Below are 22,025 nucleotides of genomic sequence, written 5' to 3' on the forward strand. Positions count from 1 at the left end.
GCCGCCGTGCACGCGATGCTGCATCGCCATCAAATCAAGCTCCGCAGCTTCCATGATTTGGCCCTTCATTAGCGCGAGTAATGGAGAAATAACAATCACTATTTGCTTCTCCCGACCCATTTCCTCAAGTACCAGAGGGGCAAGTTGGGAGATGACTCGTCCGGAATCCAGTGGGTAGAATACCAAAACATGGCCCCTTTGAATAAATTCCTACAAAGTGGAGTGCTTTTTAAAATCCAAAGAAATTGGTACTTAGAACATTAGAACATAGAAACTGATATTTAGAACAAGGCTGGAGACTGGTGGTCGCCATTGTTGTTATTGTCATTTTTTCCTCTGAAACCAAGAAAGTAATTTTATTGCCTCACAAGAAAAACAAAAAACAGCAGTGCATTCCTTTGGTGGAGGTTTTGAATGTATAATTATCTGGGCAGATAACATGGCAACCAACATTAAAAATCAGGGGGAAGCTGTCATGAGTTGCTGTTGCATTTAAATAATTATACATTATGCATAATCCTGAAGCCACAGAAGCATTGTTTAATATTAAGACTCTGGTAGAATACAACACATATCTTAATCATGTTGAAGGAGCTCACATCAGTTGAGCCACAGTGTTCCTTTGAGAGAGGAGCAGAGGTCAACTGAGCTGCTCTTGACTTCCAGCCTTTGTGCTCCGGGTTAAAAAAAAAAAAAAAGGAGACTGAACTAGACTTGATTATTCAACACATTATGCTTTGGTATGAATTCTATTTACTAACCTCGGTACTGTGAAATGAATGTACAAACGGAAAGTCATTATATAAATAAATAACAAGACGGAGAGAGAGAAAGAGTCGGAGTAAGTGCCGAAAATTCTTTACTTTAAATTGCCCTTCTCAAATATTAAATCAATGTGCAATTATTGACTAGAATATGAAATGAATGTCATTCAGCATCCACGCTGGTGGTCTTTGATAGCTACAGGGTTCCATTACTTATTCATATACTTATGAATACAGTCATCTGTGCTGCTTTACGGCTATGAGACAGACTATGGCTGGATTTTTAAGTCATTATACCTGATTTTTTGGGGTAAAACTGTTTTTCATTAACAAGAACAAGACCATTGTATATGATTGTATTTGTATATTTAATTGTGTGTATATGTATGTACGTATGTATATATATATATATATATATATATATATATATATATATATATACACATACTTTTTTTGGTAAAACTGTTTTTTTATTAACAAGAAAAAGACAAATCAAAGCAAAAATATAATTTTGCTTTGATTGTATTTGTCCATTTAATTGTGTGTATGTATATATATATATATATATACATATATTGTACTGATGGTTTCATTTGATTTATTTAGGTATATGAAATTTAATTTTAGTCTTTATCTGTCTTTTTCATTTAATCAATTCATAATTCATTCTTATTGACGTCATCCACCCTGTTATTGTCTTGTGTATTTGTATAATTTCTAATTTTACTTCGATACGACAGCTGGCTCTGACTGTGACTGAGACCCCTTTTTCTTCTCCCTTTTTATTTATTGCTGCCTTCCTTACAATTTTTTTTTTTTTTTTGAGTGAGGCCAGTCATGAGATACTTGAAGTCATTTTGGTTTGGATGGTGGTTTATTTTCCAATCTGTTGCGATATCTTTATGAATATAGACAGCACTTATATGTTGTTTATGTTTTTGTTTTGATTTTAAAAAATCAATAAAATCTCTATATCTATATGCTGACCTTTAAATCAAAAAAGACCATGATTGTGTTGCTGTTACATGCAACAGGGATGAATCACTGCCATCTTGATTCACCATCCTGTTTAATTAACATTACAGCCTTCTGCAGTCACAAAGTCTGGTTCAACTCGCATCATGGATGCAGATAAAACAGCCTCTCTGCTGAGGTTATGAGTTAACAAGGCGCGTGTTCAGGCGTGCAAAATAGCACAGGATGCCTGATCAAACACACTGTGATTGGCCTCCATCCTCTGAACCATTAACCTTAAAACAGTGTGATGGATACTCTAAAGTCTGATCTTACACAGCTCTATTTGAATAAAGGCTTTGTGGAAAAACAGAAAAAGAGAAAGCAAAGTGAACTGACAGCCAGAATATACTGAATAATGCACATTTGCACCCAAATGAACCTTATCAGGTGTCATTTTCAGTCAAGCTGCAGATGCTACAATATCATTTTTAGCTGATAAAACCTTTTATGTTTTCAAAGAGACTTCATCTCCTTAATGGCCTCTTTACCACCCTATACATGCATTTGTGTTTGGATAAAATAGGCTTTTGGAGGCTGAAGGCTGTCAATATATTCAGAGTGAGTCTGCCATACTGTGCAGATAGCCAACATCTTTGTAATGCTTTATTATATTTATGATCAAATTCAAAGAGTCAGCCTTTCCAGGAAGTAGTTTAATCTTGGATGACAGTGGAGGCAGTGAATGATCTCATTCAGTGAGTCTCATACAAGTTAAATTCTTCAACAAAAAACAGACATCTCGCCATAAATCAAACAGAACTTAATGTTTTAATTGTTGTTTTACAGCTGTTTTCAAGCAGCAGTCATCTGCCATATTGTGATAGAGTATCATAGCTGTGGGAAGCTTTGAGAACATAACCAGCAGATTAATCAATTATGAAAATAATCATTAGTTGCAGCCCTATCCCATAATTGATGTGCACCTTCTCTAAAAATAACTGGGCTGTGGCAGTTATGGAGACACCATATGGAGACCCCAAGAGCTGTGATCGGTGAGCGTGGTAAGTTTTACTTTAGTTTTTAGGAGCTTTTTTGTTTCTGATGCCAAGGTTTGATGAACACAATAAGTTACTGCTTGGTTTTTATTTTAGTGCCCAAGTTAAGTGAAGGTTTTGGATCACTAGATCAGCCACACAAACCCATTTGAGCAGCGGGACTGAGGCACGGCTCGGCTGCAGCATGTCAAGAGATTTGGGGCCTTGCCTATTTTTTAAATGTAACCTGTGTGGTTTTCAGCAACAAAAAAGGGCATTAAAACAATGTTTTGTTTCATATTGACCTCCTACCAGCTACTTTTCACTGTTCACTAAAGTATTAATGTCCTTGTCTATAAAAAAATAAGTTAAAGGTTGTTGTTTTTTCCAAAATAAAAGCCCTGTAGTGTTTCTGTGGGCAGACATTCTATATTTGTTAACACCAGGCTTTTATTCTGAAAAATGACCATGTTGTGATCTCTTTTAAGCCTTTCCTGATTTTACTTGATCTTTAACTTACATTGAGCTGTCTTTTAATTGCACTGGGTGTTTTCATTTGTCTTATTAGACTGCTTTGGTATTTTCACACTAAAATTACTTTTATGTGTTAATTTGCCTTTGTAAAGCACTTTGTAACTCGTATTGTGAAAAGTGATCTATAAATAATGATTATTATTATTATAATGGTGTAAATACAGTGAATGTTAAGGCTCCAATAATTAGTAAAGTACATGCTTTTAAACATGGAAATACAAAGGCAAAGTCAATGCAGATGGCAGCACAGCAGCAGTAACACTGCATGTGTAAACACCACTCCGGTGCACATTGTAAGGCTTTCCTTCAATGGAAACTTTATGCATATGGCAATCTCTGCTCTCTGTTAACTGAAATGTGGCAACTGCAGTTCACAGTCTTATATTAAGAGCTACAAGGCCAACTATACCACCACTGCTCATATGATGAGTGAATTAAAGCATAAAAACAGTCACTGTGAGGAATATGATAAAAGCATAGTACTGCTTGATCCTGTACAATAAATCTGTTAAAATCGTGCTCATGAATAGGTGAAATCTGACACTGAATTATCAACGTCAAAACCTACCGCAGGAAACCCACTAACCCTTTGGTTTATGAATTAATTCAGGTTAGGCCATAATTACAGCAGATCTTTGCACATAATAGCGTTACGGGTAAAAGTAGGTCACAAAGGCTTGTAGAGGGACAGGCGTACACACCTCCAATATTTCATTTATGCAGTATTTTTTATCCAAGCTAAAGGTACACAACAGAAAGAGGAGAATGAAGAAGAGTAAAAAAGAAATGGCCATGTGAATGTCTGGATGATAACAATGGGATGGCAGAAAAAGGGCAAATTGTACTTGTACGTGATGCTGTTTGTCGAAAATGGTCCATTTTATTCTTAAATATATATTAGAATGTTGAAATACTGTATTGAAAATAAGTCACATAGAGTTGGGATATGATTGATATTGTATTCATGTATTCATGAAATCACCATGGGAGTTGCAAATTATCCAGAGAGCTTCATATACTGTGTTTTGCTTTGGTGTGTGTGTGTGTGTGTGTGTGTGTGTTTGTGTGTGTGTCTTGTTTTTTCAGATATTTACAGCTGGATATCTCTATTACTGGGTAGATATGTCTGTTTCACACCCTTAAATTATCATAAATACAGAGTTCAACTAAATCAATTTCCAGTTCACTAAATTCAACAGTCACATGATTATCTCATAATGTTAATTTCACCATCATTGGCACTCGGCACTACCTTCTGCATCTGGTGAATACATCATTCTTAGACATACCAATCATAAAATATATCAATAACACATCAGTCTGAATTTGAGCTGCTCGATGTAGCAGAAATTCATCAAAGTCAGCAAACAGGAGAGGACACAGACTGTTTTTCAAATTGCCAAGGATCTGTTCAATGAGCCGTACTCGCAAGTGATTTATTCTCTCGTTTTTCAAGCAACTGTACGTTTTGTAAATGCTCCGACGTATTTGGTCAAACAAGTCAGATCAGGAGAGGTGATGCAGTAAATAAAGAGAAAAGGGAAGTGAAGAGATGCAAAAAAAAAAACTACCACAAGACAGAATGTTTGAATGTGACAGTCTCAGATAGAGAGCAACACACAATGAAAAATTAATCAAGTGTCCATGAGGAGATCATACTACACATGTTTAAAGATGAGAAATACTCTTGTCAGGAAACTGGCAATAGAAAAAATGCAGAAAAATGTCATAATTCAAAGAATATATGCATGTGTAGACACAAAGGTCAACTCGATTATATGACTCACTTAAACAGTTTTTTCATATGCTTCAAAGAGATCTCCAACCCAAACAACAGAAGAGGTCATGTGTCAGTATGTACGGAAAGTGGCTCGCGTTTCGCAGCTCGCGGTACAGCGGCATGTTCTAAAAATAGCACTGACGTCATTACACGTACCAGTACAGTTCGCGGTTTTAAAAAAAGGCAGCAGTTTCTGTGAATTTATGCTGCAAAAAACTTCCAGGTAAGGCGTTATAAAAGCAACAAGTTCTCCAACCTAAACGACAGAATAGGTTTTGTGTCAGTGCCACAAATTACGACCTAGACAGTAGAAATAATGGACATAGTCACCGTGACGTCACCAGTTGGTTTGTGGCCCGTTGGAAGCCTCAAGTTCAGTGTAACACTCGTCGCCATCTTGTTTCCGATACGGGGAGCAGACCATATCTGGACTGTGGAGGAGGAGAGGGATCTGATCACTGACTACAGCCTCTCTACACCTCAACCTGACTGAGAGAAGCTGCTGATAATTCATGTTAGCATTAACTGGAGCATTTACTGGGGTAAGTAACATATTTTTTATTTTTTGCTAGCCAAAATTAACATCCCAGTTAATGCTAACATGAATTAGCAGCTTCTTCGCTCAGTCAGGTTGAGGTGTTCATAAGTTGCAATGATAGCACAATTAAAAATATTTTAAAAAATGATGGATGGATGCTACCAAGATGTGCCGTATTTTCTGCATTTGAAGTCACATTTAGTTGGATCAGGTGGCAACCTCCGGGTCTGAGCATTAATTTCAATGCAAAATGAGAAAACTTTTCACTTGATTTATTACCTCAGAAAAAATTTTTGGACAACACTATAGTCTCAATCGCTAGTAAAAAATCTTCTTCAAGACAATTTGATGTTAATAGTTCAAGTAATGGCCCCATTTAGAAGAAAATAAAAGATAAAGAATCGTATGATTTGGGGCGTGGCTACCTTTGATTGACAGGTCACTAACAAGGCGAGCCGTCATCAGTAGAGAAGCAGAACAATGCGTATCTACGGCAACGTGTCAATAAAGTTTTATACAACGTTATATAGATGATGTGACAGTTTATTTGAACATTTTTTTCAGTAAGAATGTCTTGTTCAACATTTGATTGGACTAACAGACACTCCAATGAGTCGCTGTTCAGTTTTCTGAGGTAAGTAACATACTTTTTTTTTTTTGCTAGCCAAAATTTACATCCCAGTTAATGCTAACATTAAGTAGCAGCTTCTTCTCAGTCAGGTTGATCCCTCTCGCTCCTCCACCGTCCAAATATGGTCTGCTCCCCGAATCGGGAACAAGATGGCGACACAAGATGGTGATGAGTGTAACGCTGAACTCGATGCTCCCAACGGGCCACAAACCAACGGGTGACGTCATGGTGGCTACGTCCATTATTTATATATAGTCTGAGTGTCATGCTCTCAGGAAATGCATGTCTAGATATAAAGGTCAACTCGATTATATGAGACACTGACTCACTTAAACAGTTTTCTTCATATCCTTCATACTCAAAAGTAAGTGAGATCAGTCAAATGACGTAGGCTCAAAGAAACCAATGTACTCATGAACAACTTGACATATATAAAACTGCAAAGAAACATCCAAAGGGACACAGGAACAATAAACAACTTGAGTTTTCTGAATAACTGGCCATTAAGAACACAAACCCCGGCCTTGAATATGAAGCTAAGTATCTCCCCTGACGGTCTGCTCCCTAATGGGTTTTGCTTTGTGATTCTTTCTGAATTAAAATAAAGATGTCAGCGCTGCACAATAGAAACCTTTGCTGTTCTTTTGTACGAGTGTGTGCATAATGCGTGTGTGCCTATGCGTGTGTGTGTGCGGAGCAGTGCTTTTAATCAGTGTTATGGATAGTTTTAATTTGGCAATGCTTAATATTCCTGTTCCCATTACACTCAGATAGTGTTTAAGCTGCAAAATTGAATTTTTAAAATGAATCATTGCAAGTGCACTATGCACCAGTAGCACAGATGATTCAAGTTGAAAAATAACATTGCTTTCTCTGCCGCCTGCCCAAGGAGGATGGATAAGCTGCTGCAGAAAAGAGTTCACACATCACATGGACAACTATGATTACTGAGAACTGTCTACCTCACATACTATAAAAAGCACAGTGATGCTTCATATAGAGGATTAGCATTGCTTTTGGAGGTATTACAAAGGAAAGAGAGAGGTTGCACTTGTATTCAGGACACCACATCAACACACAAACCAAAACACCTGCACCAAGTGACAACCTTTTATTACAAATATTAAGGCACTTTTCTTAAAGAGACAGATCACCATAAAATCAAAAATCCTTTTTTCCCCTCTTGCCTGCATTTATATTTACCAATGTAGATTGGATGGTTGTTGGTGCTGATAATTGGACAATTCGGTAACACTTTAGATTAGGGAACACATATTCAACATGAATTAGTTGCTAATTAGCATGCAAATAAGTAACAAATTAACTCTTAATTAGTCATTATTAAGTAGTTGTTAATGCCTTATTCTGCATGGCCTTATTATACAACCAGTAAGCCATTAACTAAGAGTTTTCCCTCAATAACCTCAGAATTATTGCTGATTAGTAGTGAGTCAGTTAGTTGTTGCATATGAGTTACGATCTTAATATGCTTTACTTTGTATGGACTTTATAAGTCTCCACATAGCGGTGAACGAAACCATGGAAACGGCAAATAACCACCTTCTCCAGACCTTTGACGTGACTGGTGGCTCCTTTTGGATGAGGATTGGTAGATTGTAATGTCAATCATTACTCTACAAAGTGGGTCACTGGTAGACTAACATTGGCGCAAAGTATTATAAAGTCCATACAAAATAAAGCACATTGAGATCTTAACTCATATCCAACAACTTCCTTACTTACTACTAATAAGCAATAATTCTGATGTTAATGAGGGAAAACTCTTAGTTAATGGCTTACTGGTTTAATAATAAGACCATGCAGAATAAGGCATTAATAACTACTTAATAATGACTAATTAAGAGCCAATATGTTACTTATTTGTATGCTAATAAGCAACTAATTCATGTTGAATATGTGTTCCCTAATCTAATGCGTTACCAACAATTCAATTCCATTATTTTCAATACAACTAGATGTCCCTCGGCTTCAACAGCAACATCTTCTCTTCAACGGTATAAATCAAATGTTAAATGGACAAGTGTCGTGCTTTTCTACTCATCGTAACCGCCTAAACTTTTACACTACGGATCATCATTCACACACTGGTGGCCAAGGCTGCTACCACCTGCCACCATCAGGAATTAACATGCACACAGTGACACACAGGGTTCAGTATCTCGCCCAAGGATACTTCGACATGCATGGTCAGGGACTGAACCGCCGACCTTCCAAAGTCTTGTTTTGAGTTTTATGTTGAAATTATTCTCTTTCTAGTACATTTCCTAGTCAATTGTAAGTCTATTCAGCCTATCTATCTTTCGGAGTTTTAAAGTGCCCTACAAGGTTCGGTTTTCCAACACTGCACAAGAGTACCTCATTGTACATCCCACTTTCACACACAACCTCATTTGGCCATAATTGAAAAATGTACTTCATATCCCACTATATGAATACATACTTCCTACGGGCACTGCACTAGTACAAATAAAGGGGAAATATATGTAATTTTGAATTTGGGGTGAACTGTCCCTCCAGGTATTGATTCTTTTGAATGTCACACTGCTTTTAACACTGGACTCAGATCAGGTGTGTTCTTGGTAAAGCAACACATTGCCATCTCTATCCCTCAGTGTCACGTTTTGGTGTCAGACCCGTTGCACCATGTGCTTTTACATGATTTTCATCCAGCTTTAATTTAATCTATAAAAGTTTAAATCCAAACTCCATGGAAAAAAACAACTTTTTACAATGATGGCTAAAATCACAAGAACTCAACATCAACCTTTTCAATATACTAATTGGTCATTTTGTAGTGACTCAGGGCTGTTGGTAAAACGATGTAAATTAAGTAATCTAAATGCATATCTATCATGAATTTTGAACCTTGCCTCCACGTTGCTTTCACACCTACATGTGTACTTGTTGTGGGTGGCTGCAGCTGCCTGTGTACCTGCATGTAATGTGTTGTTAATCTAATCGTGAAGTTTCTCATATCACAGATGCAATGAAAATGAAAATATCTATCATATATGTCTTATATAAGAGTTATAATGTACTTGTTTGGATGCTATGGAGGTTGATTTATCCCACAACCATTGGACAGAATCAATCAATAAATCAATCAATAGAATGATGAGTGGAAGCTGTGATCCAGCCAATTATTATTATTTTTTGACTAACTCTTATGACCAAGATTAATCATTGAATTTTAAAAAGAGCATGGCATAAGATGTGTACTATAAAATATGTATATTTATTTATGTATATATACACTGTTATATTTATAGAGGAGAAAATGAATGCAGAGCTGAAATAGTTATTTGATTAACTGTTGATGGAGATCTTTTTAATGCATGATTTATTATCATTTTAAAGTAAAAAAAAAAATGCATACAGATATTATTTAATCACCTTTACAATTCAAAAGATATACTCATATGCTTCTGATTTGCAGTATTTTATGAAATTAAACTACATTTTTATTTCATAGTTTTGGACAGTTTGCTTAAAAATGTAATAAAAATATGTATTAACCCTACTCAGAAATTAAATAAAATCCAATAATGTAATAACTTTACTGAAAACAAATGTCCTCACTAATATTGCAATAACATTTTAACCAGTTATGTAATATTATATATTTTATATTAAAATATTTTCTGGTAGGTCATTTTCTTGACAGGCGCTCATTAGTTGTTATTTTCCTGTTCTACAAATAGGCTGCACGCTAACATGAATCTGACAATACCGTTTTAAATTACCTAGAAATGACACTTTAACCCTGTGGAGTCCAGGAAAGCACCGGCGCAAGATGTTGCAATGTAAAACGAAGCAGCATGGAGCCCTGCTGTCAGCTCTTTTAGAAGTTTCCATGTCCAATTTAGTTCATCAACTCTTTTTCAGCAAAGGTAAAAAAATAAAAAAAAAACACCTCGGAAGTGTAAGTTTTGCAGAGGTTTTTCAAATTTTGCAATTTGCATTCAGTATTTTTAATGTAATATTTTGTCTTTAATGTTTTATGTGTGTTTTATATGTGTTTTTTGTAATTTTTTGGGTGTTTTTTGTAAAAGAAAAAAAAAAATGTTTGTGTTTTCGGTGTGTTTTTGTGTGTTTTAAGTGGGGTTTTATGTGGGGTTTTTTTGTGTAAAAATAAAAAAAAATGTTTTTATGTGTGTTTTTGTAATTTTGTGTGTTAAAAATGTTGATCCAGTAAGTCAAAATGAAAAAATTTATAATCAGGTCATATAGGTGAGATTGTGCTGAAAACTATACCAACACGGCATGTTCGATACTTTTTAAGTCGTTTATACAGGCAGAATGAAAAGTCGTCAAAAACCAACAAAATAGCCCCAAACTCCTAGGGGTTAAGTGTACTTTAAGCAGAGGTTCCCAAACTTTTTTCCAATCAACTTTAAAACAAGAAAATCCGTGATTTGAGTGTAGGAGCGCCCCATCACTATCTAGTTTGGCCAACTTCCTCCTTGATTTCAAATTCAGTTTGAAACCATTTCTGAATGCAGACATCACAGAAGATCAGACAAGGTGAGAATCACTGTTGACTCAGATGAAAAAGAAGATTTCCTAACCTAACTAGCTATTTTATAACACCAAAGATAAAATCTAGGCAACTGGCTATACAACAGGACTGCTGGAGATAATGCGGGAGCATGGAGGCACACCATGCACACTTCTTCTGGAATTGTATAAAAATGAGGATATACTGGCAAAATGTTAACTCAAAAAATGTTTTGGGATATGAAATTCCAAATACTTGTCCAGTGATGTATCTTGGGAATACTGAGAAGGTTGTTAAGAAAGAAGAACTGTACTTGACTAAAGTATTACTCACAGCAAGTAAGAAAGCAGTCACAAGAAACTGGCTCAGTGTGAACACTCCAAAACAGGAGCAGTGGCTGGAAATTGTCCAGGAAATCCTTGTTATGGAAAAAAACTGGGAAAAATGGAACATCTACAGGAGACATGACACCAACTGAACAAATGTTAAATGGAACAGTGGACTGAATAATAGAATCTCCAGACAGTTTGATAGTGTTATTTTTGTTAGTGCTATTATCGTCACTTTAATTTAAACCTTGTTTGCTGTATTGTTTTTGTCTATATACATGTGAAAACTCAATAAAAATGTAAGTTATAAAAAAAGAAAAAGATTTCATGGAGACCTGATGGCCTGTTGTGCCTGTGAAACATGAGCCGTCTTCTGATGGAGTCTAATCTAAGATCCACTCTGGTGTAATGGAACAATTAGCATGGATATGGCATGAATATTTGATTTCCTATTGATAGGGACTGTTCTCCCCTGAAAAACATTAATATAGGTTGTGTGTAAAGGCAGCAAAATGCAAGCTATATGTATGTTGGATTTCCAGCTGACTTTCACTTTTGGTTCATGTTCCATGTAAACAAAAAGTAAACGAATTTCAACTTAACCCATTTAAGCCGGGAAATCATTACCGCATTTCTACCATTAAAACCGGGGGCACTGTTGCGTTATTCTACCACTAAAGCTGGGAAAGCGGATACGTCATTCTGTAGTATTTGTAGTTTTTTCCACCTATTTTTGGTCTCTTGGCCAATGAAATGCATTAGAATACATGTGGGAGTGTCGCAATGCAACATGGGACTTTTCCAGAACTGAAATCATCACAGGTATAAGCTCTCAAATACTTTTTGAATTTAATTTCTATCTGCTACAGAGGCTGAAAAATCGATTATTTAGACACTTCTGTTGAATTTCCAGAAAAACTTCAGGTTTTAGGGGGTTATTTTAAAATCACCCAGAGGTTTTACAGGCATTTTTTTCCAGACGTTTTAGGCCTAAATGGGTTAAGTCATATTGGATACGTAAGTAAGTTATCACGTTTTTAACGTAACTTTACGTTTTTTACGTAACTTGCGGTAGTCACGTGACCCTTGTAAAGATGTTTTTGCCCTAAACCTAGGTCAGTGCTTTTATAACATAAATCCACAGAAACTGCAGGCTTTTCAACAACCACAAACTGTACGTGTATGTATAATGACGTGTATGCTTTTATTAGAACGCGCCACTATACAGCGAGCCGCAAATCGCGAAACAATCGTACATGTCGTAATGGTTGGTACTGACACGCAACTGATTCTGTCGTATAATTCTGTCGATTATATCATCTTTTCCTGATGACAATGTACCAATTGCATCTGTTGGAAATATCAAATTCTACATGAAGCCTCAAGTTTACATCTTCAAAAGTGAAACCAGTGTCAGATGTTATTTTTTTTCCGGAGGCTAACATGACACTTATTTTATCATACATTTAACATACACACTCTACATTGAGCTTTTTACATTATTGGATTATTCATCAAAATAATTACATAATCAGTTGACCCACCTGAATGATATTTCATTATCTTAATACATTTACTGACAGTTATTATCAGTAAGATAATTTTTAGAGAGTTTTATCATATCAGAAATTTTATTACATGATTAGTAAAGATATTAGATAAGTGGGTTTTATTACATTTTCATAAGTGAAATCAGTATCAAATATTAGTATTTTCAGTAGGCTTACACAACACTTTATTAACAATTTTACATTATTGGATTATCCATCAAAAATAATTACACAATCAATTTAAAAATAAATAAATAAATGACCCAGTCATTATATCAATACATTTATTGACATTTACTATCAGTGAGATAATGTTTTATCATACCAGACATTCTATTATATCATAATTGGTAAAGATATTAGATAAATGGCTTTTATTACATTTTTAGTCAGGTTAAAGTGCACATTTTCATGAGGTCGTACATTTTGACGACATTATTAATATTGTTAGATGTCATCCTGAGCCTGTGCCATCACTGACGTTATCAGTAGCACCAGTTTTTTATAACTATAATAAAACATCCAATTTTTTTTTTTTTCCCCCCCTGATACATTATGAATTTCTCTTAAATTGGCATTGCATTTTTAATGTCAGTAATTGTGAAATGTAAATGCCCAGTCATAAAATAAAAAAAATAAAAGAATCACCAAACTTTTCCTTCAGAAAGTTTCCACATTAAATCATCTCGGGTACATATACTTTATCACCCTGGCTGGATATGGATATCATGAACTTACCATCCTTAAAATACCCTGACATTGTCTAGAGAACAGTATGTGTTGTGTCTTGGTAATTGAACAAATAATTGGAGGGAGTAGGCTACTGTGTACTGACATGCAATGATGAAGGTAAACATCAGTGGTGGGGACAACAGCAGCACTGTGCTTTGACATGTTTGGCCAGATGATCTGACAGCAGATGGATAAAACATTGCAGTGTTCCAGCCCTTCATTATTAAAGCTGTCAGCTGATGCCTCTCTACCTGTTATGTATGTTGATAGCTGGCACATTATGTTCCTGGTTGCATGTCACCTCTGAAAAATTAAAGCATTTCTCTCATCTGCTTGCTCGCCATCATTTAATTAGCAGAGATGCAGCACCCTAACCCATTACTCTCTCATGCCTTCATCCAAACTAGCCATCATTTGTAACAAAAGCAAAAATATTATTGCTGTGCACAAAAATATGAGCCAAAAATATCTGCACAGGTACACAGAAACAATGGCATAGTGTATGGCAAAAATCCACCGTGTCCCATGAGTATCCCAGGGTGGAAGCTATTATTCATTTGCTATGGGTGCAGTTTGCATCATAGCAACACTATTCAGGGAGTTTGTACTCCTAAAATGAAATGTGTGACTAAAATGTAAAAAATCTAATTATTTCAAGCTGAAAATCTTTGTAAAGATGTTTTTGCCCTAAACCTAGGTCAGTGCTTTTATAACATAAATCCACAGGAACTGCAGGCTATTTAACAACCACAAACTATACGTGTATTTATAATGACATGTATGCTTTTATTAGCAAAACGTACGTACATGTCATAATGGTTGGTACTGACACACGACCTATTCTGTCGTTTAGGTTGGAAAATCTTGTTTGAATTTTAGTTGAATTCATATTTTCCTGATAACTATGTGCCAATTGCATCTGTTGGAAATATCAAATTCTACATAAAGCCTTTAAAGTTAAAGTTTACATCTTCAAAAGTGAAACCAGTGTCAGATGTTTATTTTTTTCCGTAGGCTAACATGACACTTATAACATCATACATTTGTTATGAATGTTCATTTACCATACACACTCTACATTGAGCTTTTCACATTATTGGATTATTCATCAAAAATAATTAGATAATCAGTTGACCCACCTGAATGATATTTCATTATCTTAACACATTTACTGACAGTTATTATCAGTAAGATACTTTTTTAGAGAGTTTTATCATATCAGAAATGTTATTACATGATTAATAAAGATATTAGATAAGTGGGTTTTATTACATTTTCATAAGTGAAACCAGTATCAAATATTAGTATTTTCAGTAGTATTTTAGTAGTTACATTATTGGATTATCCATCAAAATAATGACACATATCTCTCTTTTGAATAAACAAATAAATGACCCAGTCATTATATCAATACATTTATTGACAGTTATTATCAGTGATATATTGTTTTATCATACCAGACATTCTATTATATCAGTGAAACCAGTGTCAGATGTTAGAAGCTATTATTATTTTTCTATCGGTGCAGTTTGCATCATAGCACTATTGAGGGACTTTGTACTCTTAAAATGAAATGTGTGACTAAAATGTAAAAAATTGAATTATTTCAAGCTGAAAACCCTTTTCCATATGTCCCTTTATATGCTTTCTGTGGCTGCAGAATTGTAGAAAAAGGGTATTTTTTACTATGTTAATCTTAAATTTAATTTCTAAGATTTCCAAGCATCCATCAAATAAGCCCTGGGGAGTAAGGCTACGGTATCAGCTTGCATCACACGTGTGGCTAAATCTCCTTTAACGTCTCCAGGTGGTGTCTAAAATAGGGTTTTATGACAATAGAGTTCCACTTTGGGGGAAGCCTGAAAAAGAAGGTCAGGTGCTGGCATTGCTCTGTTTTCTCCAATAATCTAAACTGATTCTGTGAAAGGCTAATAGATGGCATCCGATTTGCATATAAATTATTGTGAAGTCCCTGGTGATCTATGACTCTCAATCTGATCCAGTCGCGCAGGAACAGCAGGGGAGGAGCTGCAGATACAGTGGGGGGAGTTTGAGGGAAAGATGGAGCAAAAACCAGGGCGAATACATCAACAAATAGGAAAGAGTTTTTTACTTTTGGCAACTAGATGAGCGTTTTAATCATGTATCAGATTTCTTGGCCCTCTCTACATCCACACATAGAGCGAGCATCCTATTCTGTCAGGCTTTTCTCTTTTTTTTGGCACAGCTCTCTCTCTCAACAATTATAAAATTGGGTTAGGTACAAAAGATGACCTGTACTGGTTTTGCAAAAAAACCTAAAAGCTTGATTCGTATCTGTGAGGTTTGTTGAGCTTTAGGCAGCAGACAAGTGGGTTGTCAGATTATTAGTATTATTATTTTTCCCCCCCAGGCAGTTTATTATGTATTAATGCGTCATATTGAGTTGTGATAATGTGTCAATCTGCAAAGTACCAGTAACTATAGTTGGCAGGAAACTGTAGTGGAGTAGAATGAAAGGAAAATATTAATGCAGCAATGAGTAGCTACTCATAAATTGTACTTTTTATGGTGCTTGAGTAATTATTTTCCACCAAATGTCCAATAACATAACCCTGACCTAGTTAATAAATGTATTACCAGTGACAATACTGATCCACTGAATCATCAGTGTCTTGTTTTAAATACTGCCTGCTGAGGTTGGGCAAGAATTTGGCATATTTAGTGGAAAATGGTGCAATTATCTGTTGTTATAATTAAGTGTTGACCCATATATTTTCATTATAATACAAGTTTCGGGATGTTCAGAAACAGCTGACAGTATTTTACCCTTGTTTCCACACTGCTCATTTGCTGAGTGGATCAGAGTCTGTGTAATAAGAGGTGTAATGGAGGCAATCCTGTGAAAATGATGAGTAAGACTGCATGAATCATTGTGCAAGTTTCTATCAGGCCCGTTGTAATGAACTGGGAGACCCCGGGTTGTTCACTGCAGAATCAGGAGGAAGTGGAAGCTCTAATTCAAATGATGCTATTTTGCAGTGAGGGGCCAGTACCTGCTGGTATTCATGTCTATTTAATGCACCAAAGAATATTCACCCATCTCCAACTTTACTCAACATTTTGTTGTGTTATAGAACTGATATACAAGTTATACATTATTTTTCTTTCCTTTGTTCGACACAAGATCATATCATAGCAAAGCAAATGCATGGTTTATATATATTATATTTTACATATTTATTTATTTATTAATTTTGAGGGATAGTATGAGATTTTGGATGTAATTGCCAGTAGTGTACGTGATGCAAAGCTATTTGCCAGTACAGCGTACAGGGTGGCATGCAACAATATAACTATATGCTGTCATTGTTTCTTGAAAAAGCCAATAAATACAAATAGTGCCAAGTGAAGTTGGTTTCTGATATGCACAAGGACCATTGTTTTGGGGTGGAATGGGGGACCTTTTAGTGTTCACGTAGTTTGTAGAGTAAAAGCTTGTAGTTTTGTGACCCTGCCGGCTTACCGGAACTGTCTATTCCAGATAGATGTACTCCAACACAGGAGCTCGGCAGATAAGCCAACAACTTTGCATTAATGTCCAAAAATTAAAAATACAATTGCAGATGGTTGCCAAATGGAAGGTAGATCTAACTGTGTTTAAACCGTATAGCATCAATCTCTGACTAAGTTGTCAAAGTACAACTGCAGATGTGATAAATGGTCAACACATTTGTCAATACCACCCATAACGAGACATATGAGCGTTTGTGGTGCCGCAGCCTGTTCTAAAAATAGCCTAGGTTTAGGGCAAAAATCTTTCTGGTAAGGCGTTATAAAAGACAGTTAAATGTACATAAATGCCGGAAGTGAAGTAGTTACTAGCGTCACCAGAGCAACAGAAGTTATGTAAACAACAGAAGTTATTTAAACAACAAAAGTTACGTACAAAACAAAAGTTACGCAAATAACAGAAGTAATGTCAAAGCTTACCGAGGTTTAAACAGTAAATAAATGTACATAAATGCCGGAAGTCACCAGAGCCACAGAAGTTACGTAAAAACACAAGTTACGTAAAAAAAAAAAAAAACAGGATTCACAAAATGTGAGCCACAGAAGTTACGTAAGCAACAGAAGTTACGTAAATAACAGCAAATTACAACAAGTAATGTCAAAACGTACCAAGGTTTAAACAGTAAATAAATGTATGTAAAAATAAAAATGAAGTAGTCACGAGCGTCACGCGAGCCACAGAAGTTATGAAAAAAGTATTTTACTTTTGTTTTCACACGGGACACGAACCCTGTTCTCCTAGTTGAAAGTCCGACATTTGTCAGGCAGTTAATATAACATCTTGAAGTGATGGTGGGTTTTATGGTTCCGGGTGTGACCCGTGACTTATTATAACGTACCACAGACGAGAAAAGTACAAAGATGGGGACAAACTCAACCATGCTCCAACCTCTCTCATTGGAGCACCCCAGACAGGTGTCTTTCTCAATTCCAGGAGGCTGTTTATCAAACTCTCTTTTTTCTTTTCTTTTTTCTTTTACATGCATACTGTCTAAGACTGAATGTAATGCAACTTGCATCACAATTGTCAATTCACCCTGTAAGAAAACAATACATGGAACACCTGTCTGAGACATGCCATGAAAGACGTGACAATGCCTTCAGCATGCAAATAAAGAGAGTGAAAACAGAGCAGAGGCACCCGTGGGTTTAAAAGGTCATATTCTGCATATGCACATACTGTAGAAAAATCTATATACACATCGTAACCGTAGAGCTGTTTTAAATGTGTGTATTGATGCTATAAATAACTGTACTTCACATGATGTTACATACACGTGTTGTTGAGTCATTACAACAGCACCTTACTGTACTTTAATGTGTCGCAGGCTCACGCCACTTGACACATATCCAAACGATAATGAATGGAGAAGGCCATCCATCTCCTCTAGGAGCAGCAGTTACATCTCTGAAAGTGCTGATCAGCTTATTTCTGAAATGATGCACCGTTAATGGTGACCATATAATGGCTTTCTTTAGCACGTCCATTCATTTCAGCAAGTAGTTTAATATATCACTGTATCTCAGGACGTGTGCCGTCGATTTCCTGTTAGCAGCACCTCATTTATGTTTATTTAAATATTGAGGATCTTTCAACCGGGGGATGCATAAGTGGGAGATGCTGGGATGCTGAGAGCACATTGTCAATTCTGCTGCTGGCTTTCATTAGCAGGGAGTCTAACAAAATCAATTACTTGTGTTTTAATCATACATGACTAATACTAGCCTGAGTGCTGTGGCTGGGTGAAATATAAACTGTTTTAGTGAATACAGTTAAATTTAAATTGGAAGAAAAATGGACATCTTAGAGACGGCTGACGAGTAGTATGTAAATACAATTTACTTACATTTTGGAAGTTTAACCTGACTGGTTTGTTTAGTAATTGGTGGCAGGAATAAACAATGAAAAGGCTTTTTAAAAGCTGACAAAGTCTCCCCTTGAGTTGACAATGGCTCGGTTTCATTAGCCGTGTGTTTGTCCAATTTATTCCCATTTGTTTTCTAAGATGCTTTATGTTAAACAAAAGCTCCTCTGTTCCCCGAAAGCTGGCAACGGCATAAAACAATGTTTTATTTTTGTCCGTGGACTCTCCAGACCATTAATTTATGCAATTTATTTCCTAATGAGTCAATTAGATTTAGATTACAAAAGGGCTAGCAAGTTTAATTAATCTATAATGGATAATTGCCCCACATCATTTGAAACTTTCCCCACTGTATTGGATGTACTCAGACATCACGCTACCGTTACGGACATCTTGCTATAAATGTTTAATACTGTGGAGAAAAAGAAGAAAAAAAAGGGGAATAAGCACACTGAGAGAAAATCAAGCTAAAAAAGGACCATGTGAATATGGTTTTGCTCATTAAAATTAACTTAAGTGCATGCTAGATTATTCATTTGATACCTTGTCTAAAGGCTGACACCAATTAACATGAGATCAACTGTAACATAAACCAGCATAATGTATTGTAATGTATTTATCTTAAGATAAGACGGGTCTCACTGCCTCTTTAGGCAACATGTGGGGCTACAACTTGAGAGCAGTAAGTGCCTCAGGCAATGACTTGTTAATTCAGTTAATGGGATAGCTCCAGTAGTTCTATATTAACCGGATTATGTGTGAAGCATTGTGATACATACAAGCAGATGCATGTAAATAAGTAACAGAACTAGAACGGCTGCTGGTTAGAATTTTCTGTAATCTGAAAGTTTGACAGTCTCAAACAACATCTTTACACGATTTTAGGACTTCTAAAGATCTTACTTTTTGACAACTTTCCTGCAGAACTGAATGCCTCTTGACATTGTTTGCATGGTCACATCAATATTTCAACATGAACCAAAACTACACAGGGGCAGCAGCAGCCTAATTGGCAGAAAAGTGAGGTTGTTTGGGGTTTTTTTTTGTTTGTTTGTTTTTTTCTTCCTCGTTTTGAGTTGACAATTGTTAAGGTGCCGTTATGAAAAGAAGTTACTCCAATTAGCTCCAGTGGAAATCCTCAAAAGCAAACAGTTCAAGGCTGGTTGTACCGGACAGCTCCCAGGAGTGACAATCTAAAACCTTGTTCGCTGAGAAAGACACTGTGTGCACCGACCAACTTTTGCAACATAAAATAAGACTGAAAGGTAAAATAGAAGTCACATGTGATTTCTACAGGAGGAGGAGTATTTGTCCATATTTTACCACTGATTTGATGCATTTTTATAGATGTGGTTGAAATGAGGAGGTGGATGAAGAAGTTCAATGCATGTGATTTATGCACACGGTGTCGGATTAATCTCTCATGCAGCAAAATACAATAATAATACAAGTACAAGGCTGTGAGGCAATTTATACAGTAGTGGCTCAGTGCAAGATATTTTTGGATACATTGAACGTTGCTTCACATTGGCCCTCATTTATCAAACGAGCGTACGACAGAAAGTGAGCGTTAAGTGGGCGTACGATCATTTCCACACAAGGCTCGGCATTTATCAATTTGGACGTGAGCGTAGAGTACGATCAGATCTCACGTCTGCTCTCAGCTCGTGTACGCAAATTTAAGTCAGCGTGAAGTCCACAAGTTTGAGTCGGAGAATTGATCTTAGACTATTGTCTTGTATGCCTGGAGCTGATAAAACTCTGCCACGTATTGTTTTTCAATGGTGACAAAGCAAAGCATGTTTAGGCTACATCATTTATCATGAAAACATCATTTAAAATAAATACACCCTGCGACCGTGAAATTTTTTAACCAGAATACTAGCCAAGGCTATTCTTCTGCCCGGATAGAAACATTTCAAATCAGCGCTGCCACACACACCTCTGTCTGGGACAGAATTATTAGGCTACTAAATGTGAAGAAGTGAATAATATCTCTCCATCATAATGATAAGAATATTTGGATAGTATATAGGCTATTAGGCTTTATATATCACAATGTATAAATGATATATTCCAACCACGCCGGGAGTTTAATGGTCCACTGCTACTCTGCTGACAGGCACAGCACCACTGATTTCCTTCTTTTTCCCTTTTTATGCTGCCAAACGAAACCAGTTTGTTGTGTTGCAGCTGTTGGACGTCAGCGTTTCACTTTCTGACTCTGAGAAATTCCTCTTCTTTTGGAATTAAAACTTACTTTAAAACATTGTTTACCTCCTTCAACCAAAAGGCTGTGTTCCAAATGTAAAATATTCACCAAACTTGTTTGAGTTTATAACTATAAGTACTTTTATTTCATAAACCTCCGTCACTCTGATTTCTGTAAAATGTCTATTTACTCCTGTTGTAATTTGTAACGCTGAACTTTGCTAATAAGGCTGACTTTAGGGAGAAAAATCCTCTTTTTGGCCGTATTGCACCCTTAGGTGTGGTAAACTATCGAGGCAAGCCATCAGAATCAGGTATATATTATATATATATATTTTATATATATATATTTTTTTTAAACCCATCATAAATGTGTTCTTTGTGGTCCACTTGGTCTGTTGTGTAACCCAATAATTTTCCTTTAAGGATAACTGGGTTTGGGTTCTTCTGGGTTAAGCGAATTTATGAAAAATTGTATTTTTTGAGGTTTAATTCCATTTCAATGCAGATTTGTAGAAATCCAGACTCTGCATTTGTCTCCTGAAAACACTTCACAATTAGTATGGCTGACTTGACAAGAGTATCACTTATAGATTCATAAATTCAAAATAAGCAGGAGTCGTATTATTTGCTTCCTGCCAGCTCTCAGATAGTTGCATTATGTTGCTCACAAATGGAAATGGACAGCTCCTGCTGACTGCATTATTTTTTGACAGATGCTCTTTAGATTATCGAAGTTTTCTATGACAGGAAACATATGGGCTGGTCAGCAATCACTACCTAATCCTTGGGCCAATTTCCCATTTAAATTCAATACTGTGACAGGATGTAGATACATGCAAAATGAGATGGATGCTCTGACAAGGCCACCGCTATGTGTCATTACTGTGTCAATAATCATGTTCCCACTGTTAAACAAAAAACCCCTTTTGTTAATAAAAATGTAGGCAAATGTATATATGCTGTGTTATCGGTGGTTTGTATTCATTTATTTATATCCATTGTTTGATTAAACCACTGTATTACTGC

The sequence above is a fragment of the Centropristis striata genome, chromosome 23 (assembly GCF_030273125.1).
Source record: "Centropristis striata isolate RG_2023a ecotype Rhode Island chromosome 23, C.striata_1.0, whole genome shotgun sequence".
Classification (NCBI taxonomy): domain Eukaryota; kingdom Metazoa; phylum Chordata; class Actinopteri; order Perciformes; family Serranidae; genus Centropristis; species Centropristis striata.